Here is a 9,876-nt window from a genome sequence, read left to right as displayed (position 1 = left end):
CACCTTACAGGCTTCCCTGCCTGTATTGCTCTATTTTTGGGTAACTATCTGTCGTGGTTTAACCCCAGCCGGTAACTAAGCACCACGCAGCCGCTCGCTCACTCCCCCCCTCCCCGGGATGGGGGAGAGAATCAGGAAAAAAAAAACCCTCGTGAGTTGAGATAAAGACAGTTTAATAGGACAGAAAAGAATGAAAAACAATGGTAATGATAATAATAATATGACAATAGTAATACTAAAAGAATTAAACTATACAAAGCAAGTGGTGCACAATGCAATTGCTCACCACTCGTTGACCGATGCCCAGTTAGTTCCTGAGCCGCGATTCACCCCTCCCAGCCAACTCCCCCCAGTTTCTGTACTGGGCATGACGTCGTATGGTATGGAATATCCCTTTGGCCAGTTGGGGTCAGCTGTCCTGGCTGTGTCCCCTGCCACCTTCTTGTGCCCCTCCAGCCTTCTTGCTCGCTGGGCACGAGAAGCTGAAAAATCCTTGACTTAGTATAAACACTACTTACCAACAACTAAAAACATCAGTGTGTTATCAACGTTATTTTCCTACTAAATCCAAAACACAGCACTATACCAGCTACTAGGAAGAAAATTAACTCTGTCCTAGCTGAAACCAGGACACTCTCTCTAAACAGAAAATGTTTTCCAAAGTCAGAAAAAAAAAAAAGAAAAAGAAAAAAAGAGTGAATTGACTTTAGGGACTAGAACGTAAGAGAGGAGTCATCTCACACGGAGATATTGAAAATGTTTTGTCCTTCTGTGCCTTTGTGGAAACAGGCTCTCTGCTGCTCATGCTAGGCGTTACCTGAATGCTGCGTGGGATTGTCCATCTGTGTGTGGCCCTTCTGTGCGTGTGCAGCACTGCAAGTCACGTTCAGTGTTTTTGCTCGCATGTTCTTTCCCTACTTGTTCCGGAGAGATACTCTCTCTGCTTTAGTCTTCCATCTCCAAAAGATTATTTTAACTTCTCAAAATTTAATGGAAGACTGTGCAGATGGATGCCTTAAAAACTATTGTTCAGCTCCTTGCCTCTTGGGAAGGTTTATTGGTGTCCTGTTGGCAAGCAAAACACAGCTCTTTTTTCCAGAAGCAAAATTTATGATTCTTCCTGCCTGTTTAAATTCAGTCAGTCCTTCTGGAGTTCATCCAACCCGAAGTTTTCAGACTTGAAACAAAACACTGGCATTGGTTTGTTTAGACCTATCTCAAGTAGGAGAGTTTTAAAGCTGGTATTTTTAAAATACTTTTCTGCTTCTGTAAATAAAGAGCTTCGTAGGACTGACTCCAGGTATTTTTTTGATACACTGTAGCATTACTGCTGAATTTTTGGATTGTCTCCAACTTTTCCAGGAAAACTACATGTAAACTGTCAGGGTCAAAGATTGAAAATACATATATATATATATATATGTATGTATGTATGTGTGTGTATATATATAATGAAAACAAAACCCAAGCAACCAAAAAAACCCATAAGCCTTTCCTTGAAGAAAAGTATTTCATTCGCTAGTTCTAAAAAATTATTAAAGGCACAGTATTTGAAAAATGAAGATGATTTGTCACTAGTGCTTCTTACTGAGAGGCGATTATTCTGTCACTTGAAATTTGTAAACGCTGTCTGGGCTTCTTCCTGAGGATTTTATCGAGCTCACGCTCACTCTTTGCCTTCAGAAATGACTGTGTACAACTTTAGGTCTCTGTGGTGTCAGATCACAGTGGAGTATCACATTGGTCTTCTCCAGATTTAAATTCCAAGAATTTTCTTTTTCAAGATCCACCTGTCAGACAAGTTTTGTTACTGACAAAAGTTAGCTCTGTCGAAGTTTGAAACGTGTGTTACTTTTAAAGTGAAGTGGCAGAAACCTTTTGGAATCTAAAAACGTTAAGGCAGGACAAGAGACAGACAAAGCTCTTGTGCCGCACAAGAACCGCGCACAAGTACAGAGTTGCTGGAGGGAAAGGGCGGGTATTGGGACAGGGGACGGGGGTTTGGGCGGCGGAACTGTGGAGAGGAGGGGAGGAAATGAAAGACAGGGACTGTCCTCTCCTGCACCTCTTCTCCTGGAGAGGAAAGAAGGTATGTACCAGCCCAGATGTTTTTCGGCCTGTGAAACTTAACGTTTATTTTTACTCATGCCTTTTCCCTGGTCTTCAGCGATTCAGTCATCTATATGTATATCCTGCTTTCTCACCAGAAACATCTGCTCTGTGCTGCCCCAAGGATCTCTACTTTGCTTTTTGTGGAAGTGTTAACAAAGCCATTTCCTTGTTCTGTCTCCTGCAGTTCTACAAAAGAATAGCAATTTAAACATGCTACAGGAGGTTTTATGCAAGCCTAAAATGTAGTGTATGGACGAGAGTATTGTGCTGTTATTTCTTCAGATGGCTTTACTGTCACGGAATTGTCACACCAGCTGCAGGCATATAGGCTTAGGGTGGATGGGATCTTTCATACGGGCTGTAAAAAGACTTAAAACTGAGACACAGACTGCCAGATCTGTAACTATAACTTAGGCTTTAAGGGAAACATGGAGTTTTTGGGAGTGCACTTTTATGCCAGTCTTTTACCCTCCAAAGATGTCCAGAGATGTCAATGCTACCTGAATTTTAATGAAATGAAATGACAGGATACCGGGGGGGAAGGGGGAGACGTTAGTTTCCGTTTTCTCCTGTTAACAGAAGATTTTTACTAGAAGGGAGAGCTCGGGTTGTGCGAGGTAAATTTCTTTTTTTCTCAATACATAGTATTCCTTTGAATAAAAAGTCCTGAGTTCTTAGACCACCTATTTAATATTTGTGTATGTTCTAATATTTGCCTTCGAATAAACTGAAATATTAGCAATTAAGGTGTAATACTTAGTTCTATTTAATTTCTGTGTTATGAGCATTACTTGGGCAATAGGGTTAATGGCAAAGCAAGAGATTTTGAATGTCAGAATTTTGGGTTTCTTGTTCCTCAGAATTGCTTTTTAGATGGGCGTTTGAGCATGTGGTGAGGATGAGTACAATCCCATCTATGATAATTTCTAGCAAATTGAGAAGAAATGTAGTCTTAGATAAAATTATTTTCATATACATTTTGGGAAATAGGGAGCTGTTGTGGAAGAATGCTCTGAGTCAAACCTTGTCAAGTTTGTCTCTCCACACTTTTTGTCAGCTGGTTTCTCTGAGCAAGTGTGGCAGCCAGTGTGTTATTTCACAGGAGTCTGGTGTGACAGGAAGCAGAAGAGAATTTTATTGGCATGAGTTGAGGGCAGCAGAGAACTGTAAATCAGGCAGGAGCCGCAAAATCCATTTAAGCCTGGGTTCCACGACTTCTGCTGCTCGCAGAGCTGCTTTCTTTGATAGGTCAGTAAACTCTGTTTTCTACTAAAATGGCAGCGTAACAAGCTGCGTGGTATGTTTTCGATATTTCCTCATTGGTCAAAAGAGCATCCTTTTCCTGCGAGGGCAGGCCAGGTAGAAGTCAGATTACAAAATCAAACTGACACAAGTGCAGCATCAGCAGAACAAAATTAGGTGGTCAGGAGAGATGCCCAGTCTTAACAGCCAGATCTAGTACCTGCCTCTCTGCAGCAAACTATGTGCGTTAGAAACGCCTTGTAGTTAATGTGCTTCAGGAGCTCAGTTTGCAAATACGCACACACGCAGAGGTAACGAGAGTTTGTCTCGGAGTCACATCCAGTCGTGTCAATTACAATGGCGTTCATTCACAGTGATCCCAATGGCTCCAAATAATACCGTTTCATTCATATTCATCCTAAATGCAAAATTTTGGGATATATAAAATACCCATGTTATTTCCATCTTAAGTAACACCAGTGTCCTTAGGAGCGCAGCACTGCAGTCAGCAGATTCCTTCTCTTTATTGCCCCAGCGTTTGAGCAGCAGCATTCTTACTGGATATACTGTGTGTCTTAATTAGCATTAGCTTTTTAAAATACGTATAAGAAATAGTGTCCCCGACCACCAAAACAGAATTTGTTGCTCAGAAAATCAGTAATCAAACATTTAATTATTTTTGTGTAGGATAAATAGTCTCTTACTAGGATTATGTGCTCGTGCTTCTACAAAGGTGCAGATTTAATCTATTTTATGATGAAAGATTAAAACCACAAATCCTGTTTAATAGTGGATCTCCAGCGATAAGTAGCTATGTCATTTTATGGCTAATGTCCAACATGAGAGTTAATAGTAAGGACACTTTTGTACCTGTTCCACAGTGAAGACACACTTGAGTATTGCCTGTAAGGCAGGAATCAAGCGCTTGCTTATATGTGGGGAACATGGCTAAACATTCCAAACGACAGCACTTAGTCTTGGAATGGATGAGTTGTTTTGCAGTAATTTTGCTAATTATTGATTAATTTATCTGCTTAGTTTCAGAATAGGTCTCTTCAGAATAATTAAGATGTCCCTGTAAAATGTTTTATTGTAAATTCCTGACGGTCAGTCCTGGTTCCTTTACGCTACAGTATTTGTTTGCTACAAATAATATGTGCATTTGGTTTGAAATGGTATTTATCCAATGCATTTATTTACATTATTGGAGAGGGCTCTTATTATAAAATATAACTCCACTTTAGTATAGCTTTTGAATTACACAGTTTATTCTTATTTTTGGGATCTGGAAATCTTGAGGGTTTGTTGTTGTGTTGGTTTTTTTGTTTGTTACCCCCTGCCCCGAGTATGCTGACACAGTTTCAATAATTTATCCGTTGGGTATTACACAAATGGGGCAGAGGGAGAAGCATTGAGGCACTCTGTAAACTTTGAGCGACATGGTAGAAATCAAAGTGACTGAATAAAAACCTGTTATCCAAGTTGTGAAAGCATGAATCAGCTAGATGGGGCTTGAAAGACGTCGTGGTTTAACCCCAGCCAGCAGCTAAGCACCACGCAGCCGCTCGCTCGCTCCCCCCGCCCAGTGGGATGGGGGAGAGAATCGAAAAAAACCACCTCGTGGGTTGAGATAAAGACAGTGTAATAGGACAGAAAGGAAGAAAATAATGATTATTATGATGATGATGATAAAAATGCCAATAACAATAATAAAAGAATTAGAATGTACGAAACAAGCGATGCGCAATGCAATCGCTCACCACTCGCCGACCAATGCCCAGATAGTTTCTGAGCAGCGATCCGCCCCTCCCGGCCAGCTCCCCCCAGTTTCTATACTGGGCGTGATGTCATATGGTATGGAATATTCCTTTGGCCAGTTTGGGTCAGCTGTCCTGGCTGTGTCCCCTCCCAACTTCTCGTGCCCCTCCAGCCTTCTTGCTGGCTGGGCGTGAGAAGCTGAAAAATCCTTGACTTGATATAAACACTACTTAGCAACAACTGAAAAAATCAGTGTCTTATCAACATTAGTCTTATACTAAATACAAAATGCTGCACTATACCAGCTACTAGGAAGAAAATTAACTCTATCCCAGCCGAAACCAGGACATAAGAGGATTTGCTGCTGTTGGAATATTCCCTTCTCCAGTGGGCTTCATGCATATTCTCCGGGTTACACATGGTTCAGGAGGCAGCAGTGGCAGAACCCAGAATTTTTGAGAAAGTTATCCCTGAATCTGTGATGTTAGCAGTTTAGTGGTAAATTCACTTATAATATGTTCTGCTCATTACAGTGTCAGTGATTTGGAGCCGTATTTGGTGGTTTCCTAATACTTGGAAGTAGAAACACAGTACGAGGTTTTGAGATTAGTTTAACATGCCCAAAAACCTAAAACCTTCTGCACAAACCCAGAAAAACCCCGCACTCAGTACGCAACATTGATACTATGACCTTAGCATGAAAATACAGAAAAATAAACAGTTACCACATCTGCTGATGTATAAGAAACATAGCAGTAGCAACAGATGAATAGCTTCTCACGAGCAGTTAAGTCTTAACAAATTTATCGGTGTGCTAGCCTTTCCCCTTCAGTTTTTTCCTGTCTTTGGAGAGGTGAAGGGTTTCCTCTTGGAGGGGGGGCACAGGGCTGTCTGTTCGTATGTCTTATAAGCAGGTTCCTTTTATTCTTCAGGAAAACGCAGTAATACAAACTCTACCGATTGGTTTTAAATTGACATAGGGTTTCCAGAGCAAGACAAAAACATACATGTGTAGTCTGGATTCAGTCCAAAGCATCTTTACCTCCGAACTGGTTTAGGCCAGAGAGACAGGATGTTCCACAGAGCAAAAACCCATGTGATTAAAGAGCATGAACAAACACAGAGTATATTATTAACAAAACACCAGACTGCATTTCATGTTGGGTTTTCTGGCTGGTGACCCATGGAGTTGACTCAAAAAGTGAGCAGAGAGACAAAGGTCCAGTCTGTTCTAACATAACTAATAACCACAAAAGACTCCCTGAAGCCTTCTTCCTGTATGGCGGTCTTAAAAAGCTGTTCACACTGGTCCTGACAGCGGTACAAGCACACCACAGCGAGACTCTGTGCTCGGGAACGTGTGCTGAGAGAATGTTACGGCATCTGCTGCGGAGAGGTTTTACCTTGATTCACCGTTCTCTGCATGTCTAGCAATTAGGCTCCCTGTTACCTCCAGGCTCCTCACGCTGTCGACAACATCTTTCATTTCTCCCTTGTGTTCTGACTCACAGGTCTGTCAGTGCCATTCTGTCTGTCCTACCTTGTGGCCCCTTCCATTTTCAGGATGTGGCTGATACCTCCACATCCTGATCAGCAGCTGTCTAGGCCATGATCTGTATGGGCAGACGATGAGTCACTCTGCTTTGTGGCAAGGATGTGTGTAGTAGAGGCATGAGGTGAAGGGTATACAGTGTTTGGAGACTTGTGGAGCACTTGACTAGCAGCTGACAAGAAATTTTGGCCATAAGCAGGTAGATAAGAGGGAGTAGTCTTGGCTGGTCACGTGCAAGGAAGAGAATCGAAAAAAACTGAACCTTTTTTGCAGCTGTTGATAGCATTGGGAGATTCTGCTCCTGGGAATTTGCGTGCCTTTGACCCCAGAAAGCCTGAAGAGATCCACAGTTCTTCACCATGTGAAAGGTTCTTCAGGAAATTAAATCAAAAAGTGTTGGAACTGCTGTGTCCCATCCTGTCCATGTGCATGCCTTTTCCTGGGAGGCTGCACTTCTGCTCTCCTCCTCTGTTAGCAGAGGGCTGAGGTGCTGGTGAGCCTGTGAACGTGTGTGAATCCTGGCGGTGTTGTACAAAAACTGCTTTCTGCTCTCTGGGCAGTGTGTGGGGATCTCGGGAAGGGGAGCATCAGGTCCATTTGCATGCATTTTTCACAGAAGGTTACTTTACTACAAGTGGACTTACGTATCCTGGGTTTTCCTTTTCAGGGCTTCACAAATACTATCAGTTTTTCCGTTTGTATTTAACGCTTTTAGCCAAACAGAGAGCTCTAGCTGTAGTTTAACTCCTCTTTCGCGTTGCAGGCTCATCATGTTGAACATGCATTTTAGCCAGGAGGGAAAGGAGCGTTTTGTGCTGTGGAAGCAGTGGGTGTCGGATCCCTGCGCTGCCGTTGAAGATGACAGCTTTTCCTGCGCTGGAATATGTTTCCGCCGCATCACTCGGGAACGTGTCTCCTCCCTCACAGAGATGCCAGCTGCCTTCCTTTCCCGTCCCGTCCCCGCTGTTAGTCGGCAGGTGCACTCCACTCCTCCGGATCCAAAGTAGCAGATACTTTCGCTAATGCTTCCTCGCTCTTCTTTGTTAACTAACTCTTCTTTGTTACTGCTGAAACTGAGATTTCCCGAGGCACTCCGGGCATGGGGTTGCTTTGAATGGAAGGAGAGGTACTGTGGAGCAGCACGTATCGGAGCTCCAAGGGGAGGCCCTGGGGTGCCTGCCCGGGAGCCGGGGGTGCGAGCGTGAGTCACAAGCTGCAGAACCGGGAGGGCAGGGGCGTCAGCGCCGTTCGCGCTTGAATCACTCTTAGCCAGCAGCAGGTCAGCAGGCGGATGGCTGCAGCCTGAAGTGAAAGCTTGTAACTCGCCAGCCGGCACCTGGTTCCAAAAGTGAATATCTGCATTTCATCAGTGTCTTGTATTGTCTCTCTGAGAAATGGTATTCAGTTGCAGGTAATTGGTAGTGCTTCGGTTTCCTGTGGCTTTCCACCTATTCATTTGCGTTGGGTCAGCTCAACTGCTTTATAAACATGGAAATGTGCTTGAAATCTGATGAGCTGGCAACACGAAAGAAAACCTACGCTATTAGATCTCAAACGCCAGAACTGTGGGGCTTTCTACCAAGCTCTGGTTCAGGTTTGCATGTAATGGTGAAATTAGAATGCGGCACTTCTTTCAGGCTCAGTCAGAGACATCGTTCCTAGGTACTGTAAACAGTTAAAGGACCAAATTATTCTTCGGTGCTTGTGTTCTTCAAATTAGGACAAATATGTGGGAATCCTGTCGCAGTCAAGAGGAAACTGTGGTACCAGTGAAGTCAGCTGGCCTAGAAATTGTTTCCTGTGTCCTTGGTATGAAGATGCACTGAAGTTTCACAACGAAATGGCAAACATAACGTACTGTGACCTGTTTTCTAACCCTGGGACAAGATTAAATTTGAACTGGTGACAGGTATCAGAATATTTGCCTAAGCAAATACGGCTAAAGTTGTGTTAAGCCTTTTGGAATGTTCAGGCACCCACTTCTGCGTGATTTGCATGATAAAATCTCGAAGAATGGAATAGAAACACTTTTCATATGTAAAGTAACAATCATCAAGTTCTTCCAGAATGTTCTGTCTTTACAGCGAAATGTTCTGCAGATTTTTCTGTAAGTTAGGTGGAGTAAAAAGGTAAATTTGCCATCTTAAATGCAGTTTTCTGATTGCGTCCCAAATACATTAAGCTACAATTGTGTTTCCTTAATCCAAACATTTTGAAATTAAACTTGCTTTGACTTGGAGTTCTGTCACTGTTGAAGTCACAGCATTTTATTTACTAGCAGAGAAGTTCTAGTCGGAGGCCATAAGTCACAGGTTTTTGTCTCTTCATCTCTCCTTGCAAGACCTTCCAAGTTCTTCGTGACTCTTAAAAGTATTCCTATTTTTTAGTAAAGAGTTTTCCGTGGTGCAGACTTAGAGGTGTTTTAGCTGTTTCCTGACTATCGTCTCCAAATACTTAAGGGATTATTTTGTCCCAGTACCCTACTGCACTAGTACTGAACCTTGTTTTACAGCCCAGCATCCTCCCAGCTCGGCGTTCATCCGTGAACAAAACTCTGCCACCTTTGACGTAGGTGCTCTGATCAGTCAATGGCTGTGGAGCATCTTTGACCAAATGCAGAACCCCGAGCATTTCTTATTAAGGCCTTCGGTGAAAATGTTGGTGCCTGCGGCTTCCTGGGAAGCTGAGCGGTTTGGCGGGGCTGTGATGGGTGGTCTGCCGGGCAGTGCCTAGGTGGCAGCGGCTTGCTTTTGGAACTCCCTCCCTCCTTCCACAAAAAGGGAGTTCCTTCTCCCGCTTCTGGACTGGTGTTGAGCTCTTAGTCCTGGATTGCCCTCTTTATACTTCTAGAGATTAGCTTTCTCTCCGACCTGTGGAGCTTACTTATTTTTCAATGACTTCCAGAAACTCAGCGTCAGCAATCAGATCTTCAGACATCTCGTAGGGCCCTGGGGTGCTGATTCACTAATATCTCGCCTTTGGTACTATTTAAATACAGAGTTGTTGGTTTTAAGCTACGATACGATATGCATCGTCTTGCAGTCCAGAGTAGAAATAACTATGAGAAATATCTACCTTTTCTGTATTACCGTTGACAAATTTTACCCTACGAATGTAGTAATGGACAATCTGATTATTCCAGATGTTTTTATAGATGGTTATATTTGTTTTTATCCTAATGTATTTAAACACTTCTGATTGTCTGCTGGAAG

Source organism: Gymnogyps californianus, chromosome 21, assembly GCF_018139145.2.
Source record: "Gymnogyps californianus isolate 813 chromosome 21, ASM1813914v2, whole genome shotgun sequence".
NCBI lineage: Eukaryota > Metazoa > Chordata > Aves > Accipitriformes > Cathartidae > Gymnogyps > Gymnogyps californianus.
The sequence above is the reverse complement of the archived record's forward strand: the minus strand, read 5'-3'. Positions refer to the sequence as shown.